This window comes from Ambystoma mexicanum, chromosome 4q (genome assembly GCF_040938575.1).
Source record: "Ambystoma mexicanum isolate Mex_15411 chromosome 4q, UKY_AmexF1_1, whole genome shotgun sequence".
NCBI classification, from domain to species: Eukaryota; Metazoa; Chordata; class Amphibia; order Caudata; family Ambystomatidae; genus Ambystoma; species Ambystoma mexicanum.
In genome coordinates this window covers 1,028,063,329-1,028,077,277 of record NC_090928.1, presented here as the reverse complement: position 1 = coordinate 1,028,077,277, position 13,949 = coordinate 1,028,063,329, and positions in this window count along the sequence as shown.

The window sequence follows — 13,949 nt, the reverse complement described above, 5'->3', positions numbered from 1 at the left end:
TTGTGCAATGCATACAAAATAATGAATTACATTGGTGTTCATTTCCTTAAAATGACAGCTGTTCAATGCATGAAATGCAGAAAGCTTATGTAATCATGCTAAGGAAAAACCCCATTCACATTTCACTTTATTAATATTGTGCATGGCTTTAGAGCATCCAGAGGCACAGAAACTTCTCTTCTGAACACCCGTGAAGCCCTGCTCTCAAATCTTGACTCTAACTCTCCTTCTGTCCTCATTCTTCTTGACCTGTCTACTGCTTTTAATATGGTAAACCACAACATCCTGATCACCGTCTCCATGATACCCTTGGCATCACAGATCAGGCACTAGTGTGGTTCGCCTCCTTTCTCTCTGACCGGCCCTCCCAGGTAGAACGTGGGTCCTTTTTCTCCTCTATCACTCTCTCTACTTGTGGTGTCCCCCAGGGATCTAACTTGTCCCCCTGGTTCTTCAATATTTACATGGCACCCTTAGCCCACAGGATCTCTACATTTCCCTCTAACTTTCAGTGTTATGCGGATGACACGCAGCTCTCTTTCCGGCTTCCCTCAGCCTCCTCCGCGCTCATCCCTGACTGTCTATACGCAATTCAGTCCTGGTGTGCTGCTAACGATCTCTGCCTGAAAACCAGTAAGACATAGATTGTCCTCATTGGGACCCCTGCTCCCTCTTTCCCACTTTTACACTATCCGTCCTCCCTTGGCTCTGTGCCCTCACCTACCAATCATGCAAAAAATCTTGCAGTCATCTTCGACTCCACTCTCTCCTTCTCTTTGCAAATCTCAGGCATCTCCAAAAGTCCCACTACCAAATGCACCTCCTCAAAGGTATTCTACTTTTTCTCACTTTCCCCCAGTGGTTTACTACCTCAAGAGCACTGGTTCTCTCTAGGATGGACTATTGCAACAGTCACTTTCTCAACCTTCCTACTTCTACACCCCGTCCTCTACAACTCATCCAGAATACAACCGTGAGACTTATCCTTGGCCTCAAGCCTTGGGACCGCATCTCTCCGGCACTGAAATCCCTCCAATGGCTCCCTGTGGCTGCAAGGATCAAGTTCAAGACTCTCTGAATAGTCCACAAGGCTTTCTGGAGCTGGGGTCCACACTATCTACAACAATCTCTTCCTAAGTACTCTTCCTCACGAGTTCTCTGCTCGTCCTGCTCCAACTCTCTGTGAGCCGCTTTCACAAACAGAGATGGGGGTAGATCTTTATCCTCTGCAGGTGCCTCCCTCTGGAACAGTCCCCCTGCCTCTCTCCATCTTGAGCCGGAGCACCTTATGTTCTGGAAACTCCTCAAGACCTTCCTCTTTCTCCTTCTCTCTCCCTCTACCCTGCAAACCTCTGTTCTTTTTTCCCCACCCCCCTTCCTCCTTCTCCTCCCAACTCTGCTCAGTTTTTGCTGACTGGTTGCCTGCTTCACTTTCAGAGCTTTACAGGCTTCAGGCCCCCCTGCCAGTATTTGCACTTGCCTCCGGGCCACTGCACTATATTCAGCACTACTGCTGTGTATGCTTAAAGTTCAACCATCCTGTTGGATTGGATGCGTTTATTCCCCTCCACCCCCTCTTCCTCACACCTCCCTCTGTACGCATGCATTAACTAAATGTGCTAGCACTAGTAAGTGTATCTGTCCTTCCCCCCCTCCCCAGCCTTTTCTGTCCCCCCTCCCTAGCTTGGTCAAAACTGTAACACTTCATGCACTTACACTAGGAGAAATGCCTTCAGGCCTAGTATGCTAGTTTTTCTGTTTAGATCATTCGGAAAATTCAAGGCCTACGAATGATTATTGTATTCCCTTTTTCCCTTCCTACCTTGAAGCGCTTTGAAGCACTCCACCTGTGTATAAGCGCTGTATAAATAAACAATTACAATCACAGAATGTTTCTTACACTTTATGCACTACTTCTGCCTAGTTAGTTTGGGTGTAAAATAGGTGCAAAGGTAAGTGTGGTAAGTATCGAGATTACTGCCATTTAGAATTTCAAAAAGAAACTCAGTAAAAACCACCTGGGACCGGATTATAGAAGCTCTGCACCCGTGCAAGCGCAAAGTTGCACGGTAGCAAAAAATGCATAAAAAATATTGTTGTTGCACTAGACCAAATGTTGCCCTCGTGCCTATGACACGTCAAACTGCACTTGTCATGGTGCAATGGTTTTCTAATATGTCCAAGTGTTTTTAGAAATAGGGCAAACCTTGCCCTTGTGCTAATACCGTGCAACCTTGCACTTGCACCGGTGCAAAGTTTATGTAATCTGGCCCCTGGTTTTGTGTGGAGGAAACCTATTAAGGCATCCAGCCATAAGCCAGCGGTTCAGTGTGGAAGAGATCTTCAAGTCATCACACACCGTATTCTGGCTGTGGGAAATGCACGCATTTTGAGAACCTGCTATGATTTCTTTCACTTACCTTGATCAGAATGTTAAATGCTGACAAATGTATGAAAAGGAGACATTTGATTCAAGGTGTATAATGGGAGCCTCATGTTATGTAGTTTCTACTTCACTTTAGGTTGGTCGTTGAATTTATCTAGGCAAACATTTTATAATAAAGTGTTGCTGTAGTTGGTAGTCAGTTCTCTCCACAGACGCTAATATAAATATATCCGGAGAGGGCACTGAAATTAGCCACAGTGCAGGAACCACTTCCATAGCCTCCGGTAGGAAGAGTTACAACACAAGTTCATTCGTTTTCCAGAAGTACTAAATAATGTCAAACCACAAGTGATGACTCAGACCATGAGACCCATTTCTAAAGCCAATTTTACAACTCTGTGTCTGTGTCAAATGAGTTGCAGGGATGCAGTTTTCTTGACCATGTTGCAGAAATTTAATTGCAACGCAATAAAATAGAGTCATAAAAGAATTGTTCAGTTTGAGTCGAACACTTATTTTGGAAGAATACAGCTCATGCACATGAATGTGCTTTGAAGGTCGGCATTTAACGTCGTATTGTAGCGAATCCTCTATTTGTATTATCGCTGGAAAAATAGTGTGTACATGGTTCATGGTTTTTACCATAATACAAATGTTAAGCCAGTCTCGCCTGGCCTTTCAGATCTGTCAAAAGAGTTGGCCTAGATAAGAGCATGGCAGCAGTGGTTAAAAAGGCGCATTTGGAAAGTCTGCCTTTTTAACGCTCTAGGGCAGGGGTCTGCAACCTTTGGCTCTCCAGATGTTTTGGACTGCAACTCCCATGCTCCCTTACCATTAACTATGATAGCCGGGGCTAATGGGATTTGTAGTCCAAAACATCTGGAGAGCCAAAGGTTGTAGACCCCTGCGTCTAGGGCTTGGAAACCATAACACAGTAAAATTGACGGCTTATGAGTGGAGATAAGACAGGCAGTCATTTTGGCGGTAATGGCTTTGGTAATGGCTAGGGCATCAATACCGTCTATGATCAATCGTTTACGAAGGTTTCAAAATGGGGAGTAACCCGACCTATACATTTGTGCTAATCGTTATTCGCCACCTGCTGTAATTTTAATCGAGTTAGCGGTATGACCACACAGTACGACGTACTTTCATCGCCAGGCATTTCAAAGCCTGCAATTTAAACGTGTACAAAATAACGTGAAAGGATATCGAATTCTTTGGGGGGAGGTGGGAAAGGGCAGATAAGTGGATGAACTGTTTAATTATTTCATAGTTTAAAATTGCAGTCTTTGAAATGCCTGATGATGAAAGGACATAGAACCTACCACACGTATTACTGTCAGGCTCATAGAGAAGGCCTCTGTGTTGACCTATATGTCATACAGTACGCGGTATTAGGATGATTTTATCCTTATGGGTATTAGTCCCGTGGTGGAGACATTGCACTTCTCCATGTCAAGCCAATCGCCAGCGTTTAAGCCGCATTCACGGTTTGCAGATGTGTTTGAATATTGTCTAGGTAAAAAATAAAGTAAGGATGAATGGAGCAAATGCAGGAATCAATGATCGATCCTGGAATTATTTTTTAAATTGCACTTTATGAATTGGTGACTCTTAAACTTAATGTACAATTGGCAAGTCCTTGTGGTAAAAAGAAATCTCATTGTAACTTAAGTGTGACGTGTCACGCCGAAGTTGTGGGTCAACGCCTAGTGGTAAGGAAAAACATTGGGCCTCATTACAATTCCGGCGGTAGTCGGAGTTGCATTTTTACAGGCGCCCGCGAATGGGCAATTACAGGGTCATGCCGACCTTGGCGGACCGGGTTATTGCCCATTTGCGGGCGCTGGTGCCTGTCAGTCCCCATTCCCATTTGAGCCCCATAATGGTGCCGGTGCATCCGACGAGTTGTGCTCGCGGGTGCCACACAGCCCGCCAGGTCAGACCTGGTGGGCAATGCGGCACCCACCAGCACAACTCGAATTATGGCGGTCCAGGACCTACGATACCGGTAGCATTCCCGGTACCGTAGTTCCCGGAGCGCCAGGGTCGTAATGAGGCCCATTGACTGCTGCAATCAGCTTGGAGTTTCAGGAAAGGTTGGTCTGTCCATTTTCTGAAGTGTATACAAGAGATACCCTAACCAATTCTCAATTATTGTTGATCGTTTCCTCGTATGGCATGCATGTTTAACCTGGTTCTGTGGCCTACCTTGATTAATGGGGCCACTGTACATTGGGGATCCGAGTTAGATTTGGGTCTGTGTTATCATCCGTATTACTCAGCAACGCACGTTATCAAATGTTCCAATGTTGACCCTTTGATTCATCAGGAAATGGGAGGCATTAGTAAACCAGTGATAATCTATTTTCTCATTGTAAAACTGCATTTCTATTTCATGACTGATTTTTTTTTCTATAACGTTTGTTTTGTCACACAACACATATGAACCTTCCCTTTCCTTTTGTTCTTGCGCATGCTTCAAGTTCAACCAGCAGAGTATCCTTGTTTAAGTTGATGACAATATCAAACGTAGGGTATTTGTAATGACGTCTTTCTATGGAATGTATTTATTTTTAAATATCTGTTTCCCATGTATAATAACCACCACAACAAAAATCACAATCTACAAGCTGCCACAAAAAAGAGGATGTTTTTAATTAGAATATTCTGTTTTATTTAAAATAGTAAATCAAGAAATTAAAGATGTTTCCTAGCATTCAATGCTGGGGAAATCACCCACAATATTCCACAAAAATACAGGTAGCATGTCTAAAGGAAAAGAAATGCAAGTTGACCGCTTTTGTCTCGATAAAGTTTTAATTCCATTTTGCCTAAACACCCGCATGTATAACATCAAATATGAATGACTATTCTAGATGGTTATTTTGATTCAAAAAGACAAAAACATTGTTAGAATCAAGTTTGGGAGAAAAAAAAACAGTTCATTTACTTTTCTCTGAAACCATTGACATGTGCAGGAACCAGGGAGCTCTTGCTTCCCAATTCCTGTTCATGATGCAGGAGCTGGAGCGGTGGGGAGGAAACTTCAGGACCGGGGCAGAAGGTAAGTGGATGTTCATTTCTTTTTAATTTAAATATGTGTATGGATGCATGTATGCTTGTATTATGAGTGAGTGTATGATGATGGGTGCTGGTGTGAATGATAAAGTGCTTTCTGTGTGAATACTGTCTGAATGTGTGTGTGTTTGTGTTGGTCCATGGAGCTGCTTTTGGCGAGTGGGGGAGAAGGGTTGTACAACAAAGGTATTTTAAAAATGCCTTTGTTGCACATTCCTCCTAGCCACCTGCCAAAATCAGCTCTCCTTTTGAGGCACTGTGTAGGCCAGGGGACAGGGATGGTATTGTTTTACTGCACATCCATTATAAATGTCCAGTCAAAAATACCATGCTTCCCCCCTGGACCTTCCAGCGCCTTGCATACACACATAATCATGTTGATTGAGTCAGGCACTGTGGGGCCCACGGGACAGGGATGGTATCTTTTTGCTGGACAACTATCATAGATGTCCAGTAAAAGAATATGCCTTCCCTGGTGCCCCCAAGCGCCAATTGCAAACTGTTTGACTTTTTACCCAATTATTTTTAAAAGTATGCTCTAAAATGCAACATTTTAACCCATTATTTTAAAAGATATTCCAGGGAAAACCCTTCTCAACCCCTCTTGATTGGTTTGGGCTCCCTCGCTATGCTCGGTCTCTATGGCATATCTGGGGGAAATATTTATGCCCCTCCACTTAAATAATTCACCAGCCTCCACTGTCCCTGGGACTGTGGTGGGAGCCCAGGGACTGTGGTGGGAGCAGGATGGGGCGGGAGCCATGGGATAGTGGTGGGAGCAGGGTAGGGGGTGGAAGAGCCCAGGGACTGGGTAGGAGTGGGATAAGGAGCCTGGAGACTGTGATGGGAGCAGGTGGGGGAGCCCAGGGTCTATACTGGGTGTAGGGTGCAGTGACAGAGCGCAATGGTTCATAGCCATTTGGAGTTACTGTCCATTTGGCCTTTTTGGGGGGCCCGTCCTGCCCACATTTTGCTCGGGGGGGCCGAGGCCTAAAATGTTTGAAAAACAGAGGGGGGTCTGGGAGTCTCTCTACCAGCACGAACAGAGCCCATTGACCTGTTCTTGGTGGATGGCCCCTTGGAGAGTCTCAGCCAAGTCTTTAGCCCACTGTCCATTTCACAGAGGAGAAATATCCCTGCATATCAGTCTTATGCCCGCCCAGTGCCAGTCCAGCACCGAAATGCTACGCAATTCTTCTCTGAACAAAAGTACCAACAGCAACCGCAGACACGTGATTTGGCCTAGTCGGGCCTCATCACTGAGGTGGAGCTGTGCCTCTCTAAGAACAGTGAGAAAGGGGTCCACATGTCTGGGGTTGCTGTTGGTACTCTTGTTCAGTGAAGAATTGCCTAGCATTTCGGTGCTTGACCGCCCCTGGGCAGGACAAAAACTGATATGCAGGGAAATTTCTCCTCTGTGAAAGGGACAGTGAGCCAAGGACTTGGTAGAGTCTCTCCCAGGGGCCATCCACCCAAGAACAGGTCATTGGGCTGTGTTCGTGCTGGTAGAGGGACTCCCAGAACCCCCCTTGTTTTGCATATTAAGTAACTTTGGGTCTCACCCTAAGTTACCAGGGGAATCCAGACGTGGACCCGTTGCTCACTGTTCTTAGAGAGGCACAGCTCCACCTCACTGATGAGGTCCGACTAGGCCAAAACATGTGTCTGGGGTTGCTGCTGGTACTCTTGTTCAAAGAAGAATTGCCTAGCATGTCGGTGCTGGACTGCCCCTGAGCAGGACAAAGACTGATATGCAGGGACATTTCGCCTCTGTGAAAGGGACAGTGAGCTAAAGACTTGGTAGAGTCTCTCCCAGGGGCCAACCACCCAAGAACAGGTCATTGTGCTGTGTTTCTGCTGGTAGAGGGACTCCAAGAACCACCCTTGTTTTGCTAAAATGTTTGAAGACCAGTGATCTAGAGGATAGTATGCCTCTGAAGAAAATTCCGATTTGTTTTTTAACTTTTTATTATAGAAAGTCATAAAGGCCTCTCTGATATCGTCTTTTCCTGCTTCAGGCAATGTTATATGAGAGACGGAGTGTCTGGATTCTTCTATTTCAGTCATCTAGACAAAAGGAGCTCCACTTCTCTCCCCAAACTCATGTTGCCTTATCTTATGATCTTCAATTTGTGTGCTTCCAATTTGTCAAAATGACTTTTGAATTTGGGCTTCTTCACTTCTATATGTTTTTTTGTTGCTATTCACTGATGTATGGGCCTTCCTAAGTCAGAACATGTCTGCAATGCAATTTTCTGTTTGAGAATGTTCTTTATCTGAAGTCATCCTCAGTACTCTTTCTAATACTGCCATCTGAAAATGCACACTAGTAAGATGACCCCTTTATGATGGATTTGTAAGTGTCCCAAACAATGTGCAGAGGTGATGTTTTGGAAATTGGTGCTGCCATTGGGATCGCTTTATAAATATCTGGGTTATTTATTTATTTTTATTTTTTTTAACATGGGTTCATCTTTTATCACTTGAGTGAAATTCTCTATTTGAACACTCAAAATGATCAGTGCATGGTCGGAAAGATGGATTGTGCTGTAGAATATAGTATTTATTAATGCATCTAGAGACCTATCTGGCAGATAAAAGTAAATGATAGATGGGTACACTTGGTGTACAAAAACGTACACACTCTAAAACATCTGTTCCTTATTCTCCAGTTATCAAAAATAATCACAAATGTTTCATTCTTGCCACATGATCCTTAATCTCTTCCTAACCTTGGGCATTTTATTGAGACCTGATATTGAGTTCTAGCCAAAGGAAGGCCCGCAGTATTTTAAAATCACCTCGGTACTACATATGTTATTGGTTCTCATTATGTGACCCTCCAGTTGTTTTGGACTACAACTCCCATGAGTTTCACCATTTACTATACTGGCTAGGGATCATGGGTGTTGAAGCCCAAACATCTGGGGCCAGATTGTCAAAGGTACTACGCTAATGCGGAATGGTCACTTTCTCCCCATCTTCGTAAATTGGGCAGTATTGAAGCACAGCATCTTGGCAAGGGAGATGCAATTATCAAAGAGGCACTAAGCACTGTTTTGATAATTGCTAAATGTAGCACCTCTTTGATATTGTTACGGGCACCTTTGCAGTACAGTGGCAGCTCAATGCAAGCCAAGCTGCATGTGGAACACTGGGGGCAGGGCTGTCTTTATTTTCTGTTAGTAAGTGAAGGCAAAGCGAGATGAGGTTAGATGGAAAAAGAGAGACATGTGATGGACCTGAGAAAAGGTCAGGGACACTTCTCACTCAGCAAAAGATGAATTATCACAATTTTAGGCTTCGATACTTAGAAACGATGCTTGCATTCCTCCAAATTTCAGCCACACAGTATGTACAAAGTGTAGTAAATAATGGTCCATATTGTATGGAAATGAACAACCACTTTGTTTCTTAGTGTGAGCTTTATCTTCATAATAAATTGTTAACTTGTAACCGGGTATGTTTTTGACCAGTTCCCTGCTTTAGATGTTTTAACCAATAGCACTGTGCTTTCTGGGATATGTAGTTTAGTAGTGACATTAGCAGTAACTGATGTCAAGTCCACGAATTCAGGGAGCCATGATCCAAATATTAATAACTTGCAAAAAATGACACCCACAAGCCCTGTTTGCCATGTAACATAGCTGTGTAGTCCAGAATATGTACAGTTCCTCTCCCTGCGTCCTGCAGCCAGACAGACAGACAACAAGCACCACTGGGCACACGGTGCAGGTTCAGGGTAACTTTGATGTTGTGAACACAGTTGCGAGCTGGGCAGAGGGCCTAGAAGGTGGGTCAGTAAATTATGATTGATTGGGCACTTCGAGAGGGAGCATAGAGAAAGTCACAGTAGGTGAGGGGAAGGGGCTATTCTGGCTTGGTTAAGTACAGTCAACACATTGTAACGCACTGAGGGGGATGATATGATATGATAGGTTATTTATAACGTGCTTAATACCCAGAGGTTTCTAAGCGCAGACCCGGGGATCGAACCTGTGTTGCTCCATGTCGTCTTGTTTCCAAGCCGAGCACGTTGCACCTGAGCTATCCTCCTGGGACAAGGATTGGTGCTGCTTGACAGTCCCTTTTCCACAGTATTTTATTTTTTATTTTACATTTATAAAGCGCTCACACAGCCCGCAGGCATCGAGGCGCTGTTACAGGAATCGTTTGTTTTTCTTAGTTGCGTAATTGTGTTCTTTTTAAATTACGGACATTTTACAATGCGCCTCCTCAACTTTGGCATAATGTGACTTATTACCAAAAGCTATGATAATAGCACTGCGGTACTGGCTTGCGCTGTTAAAGTCCTGCACGACGCTGCTGTTTGACATGCAACACAATGCCATTTTCCCTGCAAATCTAATGTGATATGCGCTCAGCACTTACTTCTGATAATTGAAATAATGCGCTAAGGCTGGCGCATGCATACAAAATAAACATGCAAACCTTTGATAATCTGGCACCTGGAGGGCCACCTATTGAGTACCCATGACATAAGGTGGTAAACAAGAAGTAAGATATAATATGAGTTCAAACCTCTTTCATCATCCATGTTTGGGCCATATGCCAATGTTATTTAGTAGTTGTGTCCCCCATCTATTGACAAGCTTCCTTTTACGATATTTCCGCGGTAGAGGAGCTTTTTACTAGAGCTGTGACTTTCATAAAGAAAAAAAACGGAGCCTTTGACAGTTGTGGTGTGTTTAGTTGTTACACAATTTTGATCTCTATTCTTACTAAGTCATGATTTTGCTGCTCTCGTTATTTTCTCTTGTGAGAGAGCTAGGTCTATCTTGTGAAGATCTATATATTTGAAGATATTATTTCTCATATTCACCTCATGCAGTCTGTTAATCTGCCAGCCTGCTTGCTCCTTGTTGAGATCTTTTTTCCAACTGAGACTTAGCTTTGTAAGGTTTTTATGCCAATGTGTCGATTTTCCCTTGTACTGCCCAACCTTTTGCCACAAGCCCAGTTGCAGTAATTGCAGTGATGTGTCCATTGTGCTAATTGGTCCATTTAAGTCTTGTGCATTTTCTCCTTTGGATTTAAATGGGATTTTCATGCACCATTCTTTCATTTTATCTTTCTTGCCTTTCTGTGTGCACACCTTTGTTCTAAAGATAATAGATAAAGGGTAAGATAAGGACTTAACTTGCCATTCTAGTGTTTATCTAATCCAGAAGAGCTGAACATTTTTCCTTTGTATTGTACTTCTTGATTTACTTTTGATATCTCTGTGACCTTTCATATCTCTGAGGTCACATGTCTCTGTCCCTTTCTTGGCTGAGTGCTTAATGAAATGTGGATATCACACACCTCTGCAAGTGATGCTTTATTTAGTTGTTCTCCTATATTTGTACCGGCTTCAGCCATTACAATCTCTTGGAGATGATTTATATAATATGTGTTCAATGCAGTGTTCTCCTGTTGGGGCAGATTTGCCCTTATTCCACCTGAACTAGTAGTTTTGGGGTGCTTACTGCAGTTAGCGGCAGAGTCGTATTGTACAAAACCAAATTGGTCTCTTTGCATCTGATGAAAAGAAGGCCCATATCCATAGTTCTTAGTGCAGAATCCTGCTGGTCCTGTAGTGTTGCTACTATCATGCTAGGGCACAGATATCCTTATGATGCTTCTCTGATTTACATGTTGTACTAAGCCTGGTCCATAAGTAGCATGAAAAGACTCACTGATAGTGATTGGAAATGTTGTTCTTATTTTTGTTTCTGGTTCCTGAGCTAGAAGAATAGTTTATTGCTTTTCCTGCCCTGGTATTGTCATTACCTTTCCAGTCATATTCCCTGGTGTGTTGGTATCAGATCTTGTAATCATATTGCTGGCAGCAGAGGAGTCTCGTGAGAGCTAGATCCTGAACCCCTTGACGAGAGCTAGATCTTGAACCCCTCAGAGACGAGAACTCACACATGGCCTTCCGCAGAGTGGTCAAGACGCTACTCTTCATTTAAAACACCACCATATGCTACTGCCTGTTACTTACATTGCCTGCCTAAAATGTATAATGTATGCAATTAACCTGTATTGTCTTCAAAGGCACATCTGATGCCTCGTGTAACTAATCTCATCACATGTAACAGCGCCTCGATGCCCTTGGGCTGTTTGTGTGCTATATATACATCTAAATAAATAAATGTGTGTCTGTATGTCTTCCTTTTGCTTTTTCTATCCTCTACTATTTCCCACCACAGGGATGAGCTTACTTTTAACTGGAGATTCCCTCTACACTCTCCACTCTTACTTTGGAGGTCATCCTGGCTATTGCTACTATCGCAAACTTATTTTTGATAGATTTAAGTACGTACAAGTGGGCGATAAGTTATGTCTTCCTGGGAGTCAAAGGATTGTTATTTGCCATGTGCCAAGAAGTTTGTGATCTAAAAGGTAGAACATCAACATTATCTGTCTTTGTCAGTGCTGAACCAAACAGTTTTGTTAAGAGTTCTAGAGTTATAGGGTTTCCCCAGAATGTGTTAAGAGAATAGTTGTCTAAGGGAATCAAGCCCACATTACTGAGCTTTCTGAGTGCACCTGAGATAGGTTGTAAAGGAGAACTTTGAAATTCTTCTTTATCTGTTGGTGTCTGTGAAATGCAAACTTTGATGGAGATATGTATAATTGCTAGATCTATGTTAAGTTTGGGGTTGATGATTTTATTCTTGAATTTTTTGTGTACTTTGTTGTGTTAAAAGTTGTCTTTTTTAAATAGAAATGAAAAAAGACTATGCATTTCTTAGATTGAGGCATGAGCAAGTGTTGAGGAAACATTGGACACACGGGATAGGATTGGCTGGCGGTATTGGATTCCTGCTCTATTCTGGGGTCCATTCTAATATGTGCTATGTCATAGTGATTAATCGTGACTTTCCTACAAGGCCTGGCTTCGGATAGAGTGTTTGTGTGTGCTTTATGGAGGATCTACTGGTGTCTTAGCTCATGCTCCGGCTCCATGTTTGCTGCCTTGTGTTCCTTTAGCTCACCTCCCCTTCCCTTAACTTGAATGATTCTCTGTATCCTACCAAAAGGAGCAGGATTGGAAATATCAGTTCCCTTATCTGTATTTGATGCCTACTCACCAGCCAATCCAAGAGCCACAGAATTGCATCCCGTTTGTCTAAATGTTCCCCTATGTCCACTTTCACCGTCTGCCCCAGAACTATTATGTGCCCCTTATTTCTCCTCTAGCCCTAGACCAGGTTTGGCCCTTCCGTCTCATGCCCTCCTGCCTCCTGACACACTCACTGCCCTCTCTCTTGAAAGAATGAAAGTGGGAATGCAAGGATAGGCAGCATGGGCGAGTGGGCTGCGCCAGCACCAAATACAGCTACATCCACTGAGAGGGCAGCTGCCTGAAGTTATAATCTCAACTGTCCTTGCCCTGTCGCCTGCATGAGGCCAGATTGCAACTCGACATACCCCAGACCCGTGCCCCAGTGCATTCACTCCCATTCCCAGGCATGCACTGCCTCCTCACAGAGATGGATGTGGAGAAGGCCAGAACCAATCGGTAGCTGCTATCACTGGGAAATGATTACAGGAGCCTGCAGCCAGGATGCGAAAGAAGAGGACGAGGATGCACAGGAGCTGTGTTGACAAATTCCCCACATGCCAGCCATCTTGCCTTTCTTTGAGTTAAATGTTCCTATTTTTTTTTATTTGTTTGTTTAATCTCTACAGATTTTTTAACAAATAGAATAGTAGTAGGTAAGCAGAAGGGCAACAGTTGGCGCTCTTAGAAGAAAGAAAGAAGAAAATTAGTTCCCTGGTGTAGTTGGAACACTGTTCAAATCAGGAGAAGGGAGTGTCACTTTAAGGATGTGTTGAATGATGGTCACTGTAGCTAACAACCATTTCACTTTGTCTCCTCCTATCAATTTGTTCCAACAGTTTTCCTCGTCTTGGAGGCTGAAGTTATATATGGTGTGTAGAGCGAATGTCTCGCGTCGCTGGACAGTTCAAAAGGAGGTGACGAATGCTTTCCTTTTTTGTGGTAGATTTACTTATACGACAGCAATTTGTTGGGGCTAAGTTTCTGATAGCCAGAACTTCGTTTGTTTCCAGAAGGTTCAGGCGGATTTTCAAAAAATAGTTCCGTGCGGACCGACTTGGGAATAGTTTAAGATATGTTTGTACGGTGTCCAACTTCTTGAAAAACGGGGGAAGGTGGATGGCGAGTTTGTATTTGTTTGCTGTTTCGATGGTCTTTATCCAGTCTAGCTCTCTGATATTTTTGATAACTTTGACTGAGTTAGTTATGAGCTCGTCCTTGTTGCTTTCCACTGAGTGTAAGAGGGTCACGTTTTTAGTTTCCCATCGCAACAACATTTTACATGATCCAAGCCGGATTTCTTGGTTTATCAGGCGATAGGCGTGTGGCGAGTCATTCTGGATACATTTCCTATATAGCAAGACGCTATTGGAATCTACTGTAGTTTCCAAAGATGAAAGACTGAGT